Here is a 15,823-nt window from a genome sequence, read left to right as displayed (position 1 = left end):
GTCAGCATCCAGTGGGCTGAGGACCAGCCAGCGTTAGACTCCAGCTGGCTGTGCAGTGTGAGAAGGTGCTTAGCTTCTCTGGGGAACGAGGAGCATTCTGAGGGGCTCGTCTCAGTGAGTCCATGTTGTTTTATGAGAGTAGCTGATAAGGCAGGATTTAGGTAATAGATGGGTTACGGAGGAATAGTGAAGGCCTTCGCAGACTTTGCCTGTGTGTTTTTTTTGTTCTGGTCAGTATTGCTTCCTGGTGACCTCAGGCACATTCTCTTCCCCTTAATCTCTCATGTCCAAGTATAGCAGGAGGTAATAGTGTTTTCCTCATCTATAAACAAATAGACATGAGATAAAGTAGAAAAATAAATAGAAATTATGTGTCATTCATTTATTATGTTATTACTAAGCATAATTTCCAATTATGTCATGTAACTACTATATTTTCTCTCATAACGGACTGATGTAAACACTCCTATTTTCATTAAAAACAGAGATAACATATTTCAGCTACTTTTCATTTTTAGAGGTAAAGAAGGAAATGAATTCTGAAGAGAGGTGAAGAAGGCCAGGGAGGAAGCTCTACTCACACAGCCTGCTTTCCTGCACATTGTTTGAGGCCCTGTCTTTGAGCAGGCGCCGCTGCAGTCAAATTTGGGCTCTCTTAACTTCGTTCAGGTTTGAGATTTGTTTTGGTTTTGCTAATTATGGCTTCGCATTGAGGCCTGAGGGAAAAAGATTATTCTCTGAGGGTTATTTATTTATTTATTTATTTATTTATTTGATCTTGGAATTCCTTCTTGATTATAATTTCATTTTCTGACTTTTTCCTAATATTATTTCTATCAGTTAATTTTAAAATGTACTTTTAACCTGAAATTCTATAAAAGGCAACTTACTTTATTTTATTGTATTAATAAATATTTCAGAAAATTAAGTTTATGTCTCAATGCAATGAGGGAAAATTATGAATGAAGTTTCTGATTTCAAGGCTGGGAAATGGGCTTAGTGGGTCAGGTGCTTGCTTTGCCTTGTTATCAGATGGACCTGCGTTTGGATCTCCATTGCCCATGTCTGGCATCTCTTATTTCAGGACAGAGGGCTGGAGACAGGCAGATCCCGGGAGCTAGCAGCCAGCCCAGCCGAATGGTGTCTCCACCTGGAGTGCAGGAGAGAGAGACTGAAAACCAAAAAGGTAGAGAGCAAGAGAAGATATCTGACTGACCTGCTTTCCACACACATGCATGGGCAAGGACACCTACACACACACATACACACACACACACACACACACACACACACCCCCACAATCTCTATTCCAAAAATCCTTTAATGTATACTATTAATAGCCAAGAGAGAGACTGTATAACTTGTCTAATACAAATCTGTAAAGAAAATATAATTATACATTATAAATTCTAAGAAAATATGGCCTGTTGGCTTTATTTTAATGAAATGCTTTTAGTAGTGATTTTCTCTTTTGACCTGTGATGGATAGGAGGTTAATTGATGTTAAATGGATGCTTTGTTAATCCTTCATCAGCTACTAAATGGGTGTGGGGGAGTCAGTCAGGACTGCACAGGGCCTTGTTTTCTCAAGGAGGGCTATGGAATCCACCCTTTCCAACTTCCCCACAGCCCACTCCAATCTCCAGCTGTCTGTGCAGGGACCTCTTCCGTCTCCTTTCCTGCTCCCCTCCCCTCCTTTCCCCTCCTTTCCCTCATCCTTCTAGATCTCCACCCCCCTACTCCCCCCTCACCCCAACCCCCCCCACCCCTGTCTGCAGAGTGACAGCTTGTAGATGTTGCGTGCGAGTGAGCTGGACTGGCGCTGTGTGGTCCGAGTGTGTGGTCTCCAGCTCTGCGGAGAGGCTGCTAACAGGGTGGATGAGAGAGAGCAATACTGTTTACTTTAATTTATTTCGGATGCTGGAATTGTGCTCAGGGTTTTTCCTGAGTTTGACTGCACCGCTAGCAGCTTCAGTCTCTCACAGCTGCAGTGCAGGCTGAGTAGTCCCGCCGGCCGGCAGGCAGGCGCTCTCCTCAGCATCTGCCTGTGTAATCCCCTGTGGCTCAGAAATGTTAACAGCGCTGCTGAGTGCTGTGATTATTGCCTTTCACTATGTCAAGATGTATGGCCTTGAAATTTCTTTTGAGATGGAGCTAGACAAATAAAACAGAAATTGTAAGATAGCGACAAAGTTGATGTATTTTTAGAATTTGGGAAAGCTATTAATCAGAATTTGGATTGAATTAATCCAACTATGGTTATATAAAAGGATCTGGGAGTTAGGTGACATCTGCCATGTTTAACCATTTTAATAACATAAACCAATTTAAGCCGACGGGCGATTCCTTGACCTTCTGGGGAAACGCCCACTGATTTTGGCACGCCTGTTTACTGTTGTTGTGTCAGCGGGAATAGTGCCTTATTTCAGCTTAAATTCCTGACAAGTTGAAACAAATAAAACGTTTTTATATCAGACTGTATGCTAGGGCAGTGCCCTTTTCACTAATGTGTGGGTGATGAATATCTCAATAATATTTCCTTGGTTTTATTTCTGAACATTTCTGTTGAGGTGTTCAAGTGTGCTGTTATTTGAATAAATGGCTGTAGACTTCTAACATTCCTTGGGATTTGTACATTGTTTTTCTTTCTTGTCTTCTGTCAGTCTTGTGGGGTGGAAATGCTTTGTTAATGAGTTGTCCAGTGAAAACAAGGATGTCTAGGCCAATGGCGTCTGTCTTTAGAGAGGCCCTGGATCTGTACTTGGTCTTTCCCCCACACCTACCATTAGCCCTGAGTTGAAGCACTTAAGCTCATTTTGTATCCATGAGAGGGGAAAGTCTACCCTTTCTGCTCCTGTGTCTCTTCAGTGAGGGACGGTTCTCCTTAGACTTCAAGTATGTAGTATTGTTAGGTATGTTAAAATTTTTAATACTACCATCTTGATATTTCTCCTGGTGTTCAACCTTCCTGGACTTGCGTATTTGTTGTGGTCATGGTGTTACTCTAATACAAGGATTATAAGCACAGTCAATATGTTCTCAGAGTTAGGTTGCCATCAGCACTGGCTGTAGAACATTGTTTTTTACTCCAGAAGAAATCCCTTAGCTCATCATCAGTTCTTTAACAGTCTTTGTTTCTGTAACTACTACTAATCACGTTTCCTTTCAAAATGTATCCTTCACATTTGTCTGTCTGTCTGTCTATCTATCTGTCTGTGTGTGTGTGTGTGTGTGTGTGTGTGAGGAGGGGCTCATGTGCCACAGTCCCTATTTAGGGATCGGAGGATACTTTGGAGGGAATCTTTTCCTTCCACCATATGCGGCTTCTGCTGCTGTGACTGGACAGAGCCAGTTGGAGAGCTCTGTGTCTTGGAGTTACACAGCCCAGGTACTCTTACCTGGGGTCTGGCTGGATGGAGGAGTAGGCATTCATATGAGCATCCTAGCCATGCTGCTAAGATAACTTCATAGTCAGAGGAGAAACAACAAGTATAGGGCAAAGTGATGAAAGGGATGTAGTTACCTCCTTCTACTGCATGGGGTTCAGGGAGCAAGCTGTGGTACTCAGGCTTGGCTGCAAGCACCCTTACATGCTGAGCCATCTCGTGGGCCCCACCATTCTATTTGTTTTGTGTTTTTGAGTTCACTTGTTTTGAACTTTCTGGTAATTTGGCTGTTTGTGTTAATTAAGGCAGAGTAGATGAATAGTATTAGTCATGACTTGAGACAATTAGTCACGACCTGAGACATTTATCTAAGAAGTGAAAGTTTTCTTTATATAGAAAGAAAAAATACCTACAAATGATGGCCAAGTCAAATAATGATAACTAGAAATGAACTTGTAGTTTGGGAACACGATGGCCTCAGGCTTATGTATGACAGAAATGCTGTGGGGATGCTCTGTGTCTTGGTTTCCCATTCCCCACAGCAGTTAGCGTGAGGCACCTTTTAAAACCTCCCTTGGACTTTGCCATTTCCATCACTCATTAATTGCAGACAAGGAACTCTAAAAGGGGCCTCCTGATGAACTGAATCCCACTGTTTCTAGTTTAACTGTTTCTGGGCTGCTCCTTCAGGAATGAACTGTGCAGGTAGAGGGCCACTGGGAGCTGCTCTCAGAGCAGGCCCGTCTGAGCGAGGTCCTTGCAGAAGTGTCTGCAGAGCATAAACCTTGGCAGTGTAGCAGTGTTCCACATTTCTGTGGAAGACAAGTTCATTTCTGAACCTAAGAAAATACACTTCTTTTCTTTGGATTTTTTCTGAGTTAGAACTGTAAGGTTTTTCATTTTATATATTGTCAGTACTGCTCCTTCCTCTTCCAGGTATGGCTGTTTTAAGTTGAAAGATGAACCATAGTTTTCCTTTTTGTGATGCTGGTAGTTGAACCTAGGGTCTGATCTGGGCTAGCTCTGGGCTATGTCCCCAGCCCTCTTTTTATGTAGCCAGGTAGGCCTGTAGAGTGGTCCTCTGGTTTCAGCCTCCTGAGTGGCTGTGTTTATAGGCTGGTGTCACGGTGTCCTGGGATGAGAACAGGCCGTGCCTTACTGCCGATCACGTGGATGTGGATTGCTTTTTCAGTACTTCCTGCTGCACAACAGGTTGGAGAAAGACAATTTTTTGATGTCAAGATTGCTGAAGGGGTAAAATTCATTTCAGTTAAATAATAAAGTGTTAGACCTACAAATTTTAATTTTTAATTCTTTAGGTAATTTTTTTTTTTATAGAAACAGTAGGATGTTGATATTTGTACCTTTTATGCCCTGGAAAAGGAACTGCTTGGCTTAGATCTTGGTGACTAAGTGGAATCCATCTCATTTTCCCCTGTGGCTTGTTTCTGTATTGGTGATTAAGAGTAGTGGTCATGATTGATTGCCAGTGTAGGATGTAGTTAGCAAATTCAGTTTCTATGGTAGTTATTGGTGATTGCTGTTATGCAAAGATTTATTAGTTTAGCATTGGCAAGATGGTTCGGTGGGAAAAGCCACTTATACCATGCAGGCCTGACAATCAGAGTACACTCCCCAGAACCTAACGTACAGAAAAGTAGAAGGGAAGCTGACTCCACAGAGTTATTCACTGATTTACATGGCACTCACATGTGACACACGCATACACACACGCATACACACACTGGGGGTGCTGGTGATAGTGTTGGCAGGGGAGTAGCAAGGTGACTCACTGGGTAAAGTAGCTGTGCAAACATGACGAGTTGGGTTTAATCTCCAGGACCCACATTAAAGTGTCGAGAAATGACTCTGCAGAGTTGACCTCTGACCTCCACATGCATATCTGCATACTGATCATGTGCCCTTATACACAAATAAAGCCAGCAACCCAAAGTACAACCTCCACAGCATGTGGGGCACGGTACAGAGGCAAAGAAGGCCGTCTCCTCTGCATGAGAGCATTTAGCTGCTGTTGCACTCACATTTTGCATAGCTGGAATTTCATGTGGTCTTTGAGGTCCCTGCCGCGCTGGTTGAAAGCTTATAAAAGTTCTGGTTATGCCGCTGAACTAGGTAACGTCAGAGTTACACCTCCTGGGAGAGATGAACAAGTGTAGGGCAGAATGGCAAGGGGACAGCCTCACGTAGTCTGTGTTCCTTTGCTCTCTCTCTGCCTTGGCTCTTCATCCAGAGTGAGGCCTCAGGGTGTGCTCTACTCTGCGTTGTCCAAACCCACCTATTTTTCTAAAAATGCATATTCATACTCATAGCTGCAGGGGAGCATATAGAAATCTATTTAAGCCATCATTTCCCTGACCCTCTCCATGCCTCTCGTCTCCTCCTCCCTGGAGTTAACTTGAGGTGTGAGTCTTTCTCATCCTTTCTGTGTTCATTTAGCATATTCATATTTGCAATAAGGTAGCTTTTGTTTTGCTCTTGAAAAAAATTAGATAGTATTAATATAATCCTGATTCTGAGTCACAAATTTTGACAGTTTAGGGGATAACATATCAAAGCTTTAAATTTGAGCTGTGTATACAGTCCTTTGTAGATGAGGCAATATGTTTGTTTTAAAGTGCTCATTCAGAAAGCAACATAAAAGTTTGTCAAGATGGAGGGATGTTTCAATCAGAAGACAAGATGCTGGATGATGAGACATAGAGGTTATTATGTATGTTTAAGATTTCCATAGTAGAACATAAACCAGTCAGTAGAGAATCAGAGTAGAATAATTAAAATTCCAGTTGTCCTGTTGTCTTACTCAGTGTTCTACTGCTGTGAAGAGACACTATGACCAGTGCAGTTCTTATAAGGGACATTTAATAGGGGCCGACTTACCGTTTCACAGGTTCAGTTCATTATTGTTGTGGCAGGAAGCCTGGCAGCATTCAGCAGGCATGGTGCTGGAGAAGGAGCCTAGAGGTCTACATCTAGGTTGGCTGGCAGCAGAGAGATGGAGATGGGGGCCGTAGGGGGAAGGAGAGGGTGGAGAGGGGAGGGGGAGGGGGAGGGAGAGAGACTGATTGGGCTTGGCTTGGGCATTTGAAACTCAGTGACGCACCACTTCCCCTAATGACCAAACCTTCAAAATCTATGAGCCTATGGGGGGCCATTTCTTTTTAAACCACCACAGCTATTTAATGGTCATGGCCTTGAGACAAGTTTTGCTTTCTTTGTCCAGGGTAGCCCCGAACTCCTAGGCTAGAGGTGTCCTCTTGCCTCTTGCTTCTGAGGCATAGGGATTGAGTATATATGCTGCTGAGCACAACTCCAGGCAGTGGTTTAGTCCCTGCCACTCCCCTGCTAGTGAGACAGTCAGCATTTTAGAATACTTTGGAGATCAACCTGTCATCCAGCTAATCCTGTCTGTCACAGTCTAAATGTATGTCTTTGTTACTAATTTGACTCAAGTCCTCTCTGCTCTTGCATAGTTTTCACATCTCACTTAGTGTGGAGCATTTCCTTGTCTGGACCTTCATGTTGCCCCGGCTGGAACATGAATGGACCGCAGGAATCATGCCTAGTGTTCCTCTCAGTGTAGATTATTTCTAGCATGTTTACCTCCCGAGAATGCTCTGAGCCAGTGTGGCAGCATAGCTAAGGCTTTGGTAATCTCAGCTGACTTACGTTCTCTGCAGCATCGGAAGGCCTTATCTTGCTGCCAGTGCAATACGAGTTCTCTTCAGAGTCACTGGGAGGCCAGGAGTTTCCAGACCTCAGGTGAGAGCCAACTTTGCCACCCCAGCTCTGTGCTTCTCTGAGGCTGAATTCGGTTTTATATTATTTGCTTTCAATTCCCCATTTGTGAATTGCCTGCCCTGCCCCCCTTCCTCCCTTTTTGAGGATTTTGTGTTCATTGATTGTGGTGAGTTGTTTATAAACATTAAGCTATCCATGCTCAGTTATTTTGACCATTTTTGCAGTTGTGTGCCCCTGTTGGGACTTGTCCCTCAAGTCCAGTGGTGTCCCTCCTGTCACTCTAGCATATACTCTTCACTTTAGGGTCTTCTAGTTGATTTTGCTTGAATTAAAATTATGCTTATTGTCTGGGTTTGGTGGCTGTATATGGGCTGGATTCCCAGGTAGGGCAGTCTCCTTCAGTGTCTGCTCCAAACTTTGTCTCCATATTTCCTCCTGTGAGTATTTTGTTCCCCCTTCTAAGAAGGCCTAAAGCATCCACACTTTGGTCATTCTTCTTGAGCTTCATGTGGTCTGTGGATTGTATCTTGGGTAATCGAACTTTTGGGCTAATATCCACTTAGCAGTGAGTACATACCATGTGTGTTTTTTTGTGACTGGATTACCTTACTCAGGATGATATTTCCATTTGCCTATGAATTTCATGAAGTCATTGTTTTTAATAGCTGAATAGTACTCCATTGTGTAGATGTACCACATTTTCTGTATCCATTCCTCTGTTGAAGGACATCTGGGTTCTTTCCAGCTTCTGGCTATTATAAATAAGGCTGCTGTGAACATAGTGGAGCATGTTGTATGTTGGAGCATCTTTTGGATATATGCCCAGGAGTGGTATAGCTCAGGTCCTCAGGTAGAACGATGTCCAATTTTCTGAGGATTCTCCAGACTGATTTCCAGAGTGGTTGTACCAGCTTGCAATCCCACATCCTTTCCAGCATCTGTTGTCACCTGAGTTTTTGATCTTAGCCATTCTGGGTGGCATGAGGTGGAATCTAAACCCAGATAGTATTGCTGATGCCAAGAAGTGCATGCTGACAGGAGCCTGATATAGCTGTCTCCTGAGAGGCTCTGCCGGAGCCTGACAAATACAGAGATGGATGCTCGAAGCCAACCAATGAACTGAGAATGGGTTCCCCAATGGAGGAGTTAGAGAAAGAATTGAAGGAACTGAAGGAGTTTGCAACTCCATAAGAACAAAAACCAGAGCTCCAAGGAACTAAACCACCATCCAAAGAGTACACATGGACAGACCCATGGCTCCAGCTGCATATGTGTAGCAAAGGATGTTGGGCATCAATGGGAGGAGAAGCCCTTGGTTCTGCCAAGGCTTGATTTGATGCCCCCCCCCCACGCCCAAGTGTAGGGGAATGTCAGGGTGGGGAGGTGGGAAGGAGTGGGTCGGGGAACACCCTCATAGAAGCAGGGGGAGGAGGGATGGGATGGGGGTTTATTGTAGGGAAACTGGGAAAGGGGATAAGATTTGAAATGTAAATAAAAAATTCAATAAAAAATAAGATAAAATTATGTTTATGTTTGGCATTTAAATAACCATGTTTTTTAAAAACTGTATAGATATTTAATATAATCAAGAAAATTATGATGCACACTGAAATTGAAGTATCTCTGAGTTGAAGTTAATATGCAGACGATACAGGCCAAGGGCATGCTCATTTAAACCGTCCCTGTCAAGGTGTGGTTCCACATACCATCACTGTCAGGGCTTTAGTCTCTTCCTGTTAGAACTGTTGACTTCTCTCTCTGGACACAAGCTCCCTCCCTGACTGCTCCCTTTTCCTTCTTCCAGCATGAGATTACCCATTTCTATGGGGTCCCTTGTTTTTATAGTCTGATAGTCGGATTGAGAGAGACACAAGTATCTCTTTAGAATATCTTCATTTCTGGAAGGCCTGTCACTGAGATATACCCCTTAGCCCGGGAAGTATTTTAAATAAAACCTAGCCTCACGTTTATTCCTAAATACACATCTTAGGGACCAACTGTGTAGTATGCATGAAGATTTCACCCTACTAATTAAGGAGTCGGGGTCTTTCAAATCTGCTCTGTCTCAGGTACCCATTTCTCTTAAAATGGAGGTAGTACTTTCTCCTGTATGTAATCTGGAAAAGTCAGGTATAAGGCATTCTGGATCTTTCTGTCTGCTGTTATTACTTTTGAAGAATTTTAAAATATATTATCCAGACAACACAGCCAAATATGAATGCTCTTGGCTCAGGAATGACATGTTCCACTGTGGAAGGTGTCACGTGACTTTATCTAGGGACAGAACAATGACAACGAAATCCCGAATAGAGGCCTGCACTAAATGTGGTGACAGGGACTGCAGGTAGGGTGTGGTAGTGAAGCAGGGACAGCTGTGTGGTAGGCCTCAGGTGCTGTCTGATTTGTGCAGGAGAGCTCACTCTGATGCCTCTAAGGTTGTGCAGAGATTCATGATTAGTTATGGGAAGCAGATAGTTTAGTAGAGAGACAGGCGAGCTTGGAATTGCGTGCCTGACCTGAACCCGGGTGATTTAGCTCCAAGAGAGGAAGAGGCAGGGGCCATTGTGACCTTTTAAATTTATTTGAATATTGTTCATGTTCAGTTTTCTGCTGTTTCTTATAGGGAGCCCACAGCCCTGGGTTTTAGTGTCTCCCCCAACCCCTACCACTGAGTCTTCTTTCACATGGTAATCCCTGCACTCCTTGCCTTTACTCTTTCTTAGCTTTTCGTTGCTTGACACTAACGGCTTGACTTACTGATGAGCAAGGCGTTTGTTAGGTTAGGTCTAGAAGGTAGACAATGATGGACTAAGGATAGTCATTAAATTTTGCCTTGGTTTTATAACAGCCCATCTCAGCACAATCAGGAAGTTCTTACCAGTGAGCCTTGTAAGAGTAAAGCGCCTTGTTTCTGGGAATCTCAGTTCCTATGAGCGGACTCCCTCCCCTCTGTCCCCCATTTCCGATTTTGAGACCCTCTTTCTTTGGTGTAGAGGGAGGGACATTGATTCTCTCTTTTATTGGTGAAGAAGGAGTTACATTGATCTATGACGCAGCGGTCCAGGGAAAGATTGGAAAGGGAAAAGTTTTATTTTCATTTATTAAATGAAATACATTTATTCTAAAATTAAATGGAAAATCAATTTTATAAATTTAAGTGATCATAGATGAATGTGATCAGTGACAAATCAGAGCATTAAAGTTATTTTTCTCTTAACATTTTTATTGATGCCTTTAGCACATTCATACATGCAAATAAAATACTTTCACCATATCTGCTTCTCTCTCTACTCTCCTGTGTCCTTTTTCTCATTCCAGGTCCTGTTCACCTTACCTTTTAGATGGGCTCTTTCTGTAGCTGATTGGCTTCTATAGTGCTGGGTTCTGGGCTTGTGTCTCTAAGTCATTTGCTACAGTCTGCTTAAAGAGACTTTTCAGTGGAGGTCTTATTATGCAGGTGTTGCATGTGAGTCTAGTGGAACAGGAGAGGGTAACTATTGCAAAGGGAGTTGTCGGTTGCTAGTAATTCCTGAGAGGTAGCCAGTCCATCCAGGAAGCACCATGTAAATCAGGAGGTCATGGAGCCAGAAGAAGCCTGGGCCAAAGCCTCTGTTATGGTCTTTATGGAGAGAAGGGGGCAAGCAAGGGTAGGTATATAAGCAAGGTTCGGATTGCATCGTTCGCATTATTCTTGTATGGCCTTGTTAGCTAGAACATAGGAAGTTGCAGGAACCTTCTAGTGTCCTGAACATGGGCTCCTGAATTAAAGACAGATAGAATTTTAACTTTGTTTACTTTGTATATCAAAGGTATGTTTTCAGTCCTGATGTTTTCTGTCCCTAGCTTTTTGTTTAACTATCACTGAAAAGAAACTTGAAAAAAATTACTGAAAAGAAAACATGTCCTCATACCAGAAGGACTTTTTTAAAAAAATAAAAGATTGATTTTGTGTGTGTTTTGCTTGCATGTATATGTCTGACCACATGTGTACCTGACTAAGAAGTGGGCCAGATTCTTTAAGAAGTGTTCACAGTTTAAATATTATGTAAGGTGTTTTTTAAAAAGCAGAGTGTTTTGTAAATACTTCCAAGGAAACATGACCTAAATCCAAGTTTTTATCAAAGCAAAACACAACTCTCACCTTAAAGAGAATAGGAGAGATGCTGAGCCAAACGTGAGTGGCCAGAGCCTGGGCAGAGATGGAGCGCTCCAGTGTGTTACTAGTCTCATGAAGTCTTATAGTGACAGAACAAAGTGCTACGTCAAGGCACCTTCCAAATACACTAGGTATGAGGGTTGAGGCAAAGCAGGCCACCACACTGTATTGAAGACATCTCCCTTTTGGTCAGGAGAAGTTAGTGGTCTCTTGTATTAATAGATTCCTAAAAGTTTTACCTGTTAGTTACAAGGACGTTGAGTTGGCAAGGACTCTCATGGTAACTTGTGAATGGGCTCTTGGCCTGCGGCATCCTGGCCTCTCCATGAGTGTCCAGCTTTCAGTCACGCACTAGACCTTGCAGGAGGTTCTGTGCAAGCTGTGGTTCTTTGCAGGAACTTTTTTGCTCATGTGGCCATCTTCTCAGAGTTTGTAGTAGGCTTTTTCCAAGGCTAAGCAAATGCTGTTGGGAAGGTTCGTTTGTTTTTGTTTTGGGGGGGGGTTGTTGTTGTTATAGAATTATGGAGGGAATGTGTAGAAATCTAGATTACTTATTTTGAACTGCTGTCCATAAGCTGGCTCTGTTAGAACCCAGTGTCAGAACCACTGTGTGTACTGTGAGGTGTTTGCCCTTCATTCAGAAAGGAGCAGAGGTTGGGGATTTAGCTCAGTGGTAGAGCGCTTGCCTAGCAAGCGCAAGGCCCTGGGTTCGGTCCCCAGCTCCGAAAAAAAAAAGAAAAAGAAGAAAAAAGAAAGGAGCACAGAGTGCTAAAGCTTTGCTGGCTCTGAGCTGACTGACCTTCATTTGAGATGTTATTCAGAGGATTGGTTTGGGAGGGCCGTAATGGCCTTGGCATTGAGAACATCTCCTGCTGCAGAAAGGAGATGAGGAGAAAAGTACCAACCTCACAGATCTCAGGGATAAGTCTGACCTCATGACCAAAGGAACAAAAGTAAATTGGAAGTGACTTTGTTTGCCCTTTCTGTTGAAACTGCTGACTAAAGATGAGTGGAAGAGCTAAATGGTGCCGATGCACGGTCTTTTCAGGTTTCTGACTCCCTCGATAAAACACAGCTTAGAGATTCAACTTTTGGTGTTTACTCTTGTTTCAGGCAGCAGGGCCACTCACAGTTTTGATGTTTGGCTCCATTTAGTTAGTTTTAATAGTTCAAATTTGGCTAGTTGTGTTACATTAGCATTAGTGGCCATTAAGGATGTAAGGGCTCTGTTGAGGGTCATTAAAAGCAAACTGTTTCCTCCTGGTCAAAAGAATGCCATCTACATCTGACCCTGGGTGGAGACAGGACATTCTGATCTGCTCTAAAGATTAGAATATTTCATACTATTGTCTCCTCCCTTGAGAGTTGGGCCTGTCAGTCACCTGGTCAGAAGACCACCATTCAAGAAGCCTGGTTCACCTAAAACCAAGGCAGGCAGGTAGGAATAATACCCCCACCATGGGGTAATTTATTTATCCTTCCGTGAGACCTTTCGTTTTTGTGTAGGCATTTGCATAGCTTCCGTCCTCTAGTTCTATGCCTGTTGGCTTTTTTGGTTGCCCACAAAAGTGTTTCTTCTCTTTTCTTCTTTAGCTCCTTTGTTTTGGATATTTGCCAAAGCTTGGGCTTCTTCCTGCACACTGTGTTTTCTCACCCACGCCCCTGTGCCTTAGCTGTTTGCTATCTCCATTACCTAAGCTGCCTGATTTCTTAAGGGCCTGACTTCCTCTTCTCCATCCTCCTCCTCCTGGGGACTGCTGAGGTTTTCAGCTTGCTGAACCTGCTGGGGTTTTTTTTTGTTTTTTTTTTCCTTTCTCAAGCTCTTAATAAAATTGGCCTTGGGCTTGCTTCCAAATCTGTTTCTAATGAATTCTTTCATTAATAAGACTAAGACTTAAAGTATGAACCTTGATTTCCCTGTAATGATTGTATTATGATTAATTTAACATTTTTAGTAATATCTTATTTAGAATTTATTACTTCTCTTAGGTCCTGGAGTAGCAGTATAAATAAATCTTAATTAAAAATAGATTCTGCTAGTTTTTGGTTTGCATTTTTTGGATCATGGGAAGTATTCAGCTTCCTGTTTAATTATGTAGTCACAAACAATACTTTGGTCATTGTTTGACATCATGTCTACCTGTCTGGAGCCTACTGGCTAAAACTGATACAGACTAGATGTCATCAGAGCCATAGCACTCTCCCATTGTCTGCTTGTACCTTTTTAGACAGGGATCTGAAGGTATCTATGCAGAGCTTAGTTAGAGTCAGGACAGGAGGATGACCAGAGAGTAGGTTCCTACTGTGACCAAAGCAAACATAAAGAAGGCATCATTTCAGAAAGATCCCAGCATTGCTATAAGGTTGTGGATTTGAGGTGCAGTGTTGAGAATCTGATGTTTTATGGCTGTGTCTGGATGCTTGGTGTTCAGCTATGACTTACTGTCATTTTTGTTTCTGTGATAAAAATACCTCCATAGAAAACAATATAGAGGAGAAAGGTTTATTTTAGTTCACCATTTCTTTTAAGTCCATTGTTATGGAAAAGTTAAGGCAGCAGGGACTTGAAGCATCTAGTCATATAACAACTATAGCCAAGAGCAGAGAGAAATGAATTCGAACATGCTGTTTGCTTTTGTGTTCAGTTTGATTTCAGCACTCTCACACAGTTCACGCCCCTGAGCTGCTGGTGTAGTGCACAGAGACCAACTATGTTATTTACCCATACTATACAGAGGGCAGTCTTTACTACAAGCATTGGTCCTGTTCAAACTACAGTTTGGGATGAGAAGCACAAGATACTCTGGTTCTTCCCGACTTGAGAGAGGCCTAAGAGGCATGTGAGCATCAGGAACATTGTCAGAGGTCTCCTCCTGAGAAGGATTCCAGCATGGAGTTATGAGAAGGTTTAGACAGCAGGAGAACTGATGAGAGTGGCCATCAGACAGGAACAGTGCAGAAGAGATTTGGAAGTGGGTGGCTGGCACCCTGCTTTTAATAATCAGCAAGAGTCTGACAGACATTAAGTAAGACTATAAAAAACAAGCTTATTAAACACTGCTGTCTGAAGCAGTGATCTCAAGAACATGCCCAGAACAGTCATTAATGTTCATGTAACTAAAAAAAAAAAAAAAAAAAGGAAAAGAAAAGAAATTTATGGTAACTTCTGTGATGAGTTTTTATTCCTTGCTGTGCTAGAGATTAAAACCAGGGCTTTGCCTATGGTAGGCAAACATTCTACCACTGAGCCATACTTTCAGCCCTTACTAAAGGTAAATTTTGTCTCATGTAATACTGGAAAAGTAAATGCAGATTAGAAACATCCTGGTCAAATATCTGAAAGGCATTTTTAAAGTATAAAGGGTCTTACTTAGACATTTTCTTTATGGAGAATATAATTATTAGTGACCTCTAGTAAGTTAAACCTTGCTATATTTTTGCAAACAACATTTTCAAAAAACCTCATTATTGGCCTCCAGTAAGCAAAGCATTGCTAAATCATGCTGTATGTTTGATAACAGTGTCTCTGGTGTTGACGCATGTGTGTACTGATGCCCGAGGATATCATGTCTTTCTTTGGTCTCCACCTTTACTTTTCGAGGCAGCCTCACCTCAGGACTGGCAGGCCAAGCACACCACTCTACCCAGCTTTCACCTTAGGGAATTCGGACTCAGGTGAGCCATCTTCCGGCCTTCATCTCTTATTTGCTTTTCAGTTGTGAAGAGATACCATGACCAAAGCAACTTATAGGAGAAAGAGTTTATTGGTGCTTACAGTTTAGAGGGTGAGTAATAGCCATCATGGCAGAGAACATGTGAGGAAGCAGGCCGGTGTAGCACTGGAACAGTAACTGAGAGCTTACATCCTGAGACACAGCCTTGAGGCAGAGAGAGAAAAACAGAGAGAGGGAGGAAGGGCGGAAGGGAGGAAGATCACACACTAACTAGGAGTGATATAGGCTTTTGAAACCTCAAAGCCCTCTCCCTTCAATAAGGTCACACCTCCTAATCCTTCCCAAATACATTCACCAACTGGGGACAAAGCATTCAGATACATGAGTCTATAAAGGCCATTCTCATTCAAACCACCACAACTCATCTTTAATTTTTAAATAGCTGAAAATATTACAACACACTGATGTAATTTATAGCTTACTTGCTATATTGGAAAAAAAAAAAGCTTTATTTGGTAGTACTGCTTTAAATGGACCTTACCAATGAAAACACATACAACTGTCAGTCTTTCTTTGGTAAATATAAATTTTAGAACATAACACACATCCTGATTTTCACCTTTAATTCAATACATATGTTTCCACTAAAATACCTTATTTTTCTAGGTAAGCTTTATATACTAGAGTTTGAGTATGTTGTAAAGGTTGTTCCTGAAGTTTTGTAATATAGATATAGATAAAACACTTTGTAGTTTCTGGTTTGGAATTCGAGAAACTTAGATACCACTCCCTTGCATTCCTCCAATAAAGAAAAACTAGATCAAAAAAATTCTTTTTTAGTATGGAAA

This window comes from Rattus rattus, chromosome 14 (genome assembly GCF_011064425.1).
Source record: "Rattus rattus isolate New Zealand chromosome 14, Rrattus_CSIRO_v1, whole genome shotgun sequence".
Taxonomy (NCBI): Eukaryota; Metazoa; Chordata; class Mammalia; order Rodentia; family Muridae; genus Rattus; species Rattus rattus.
This window is presented reverse-complemented; position numbering follows the sequence as displayed.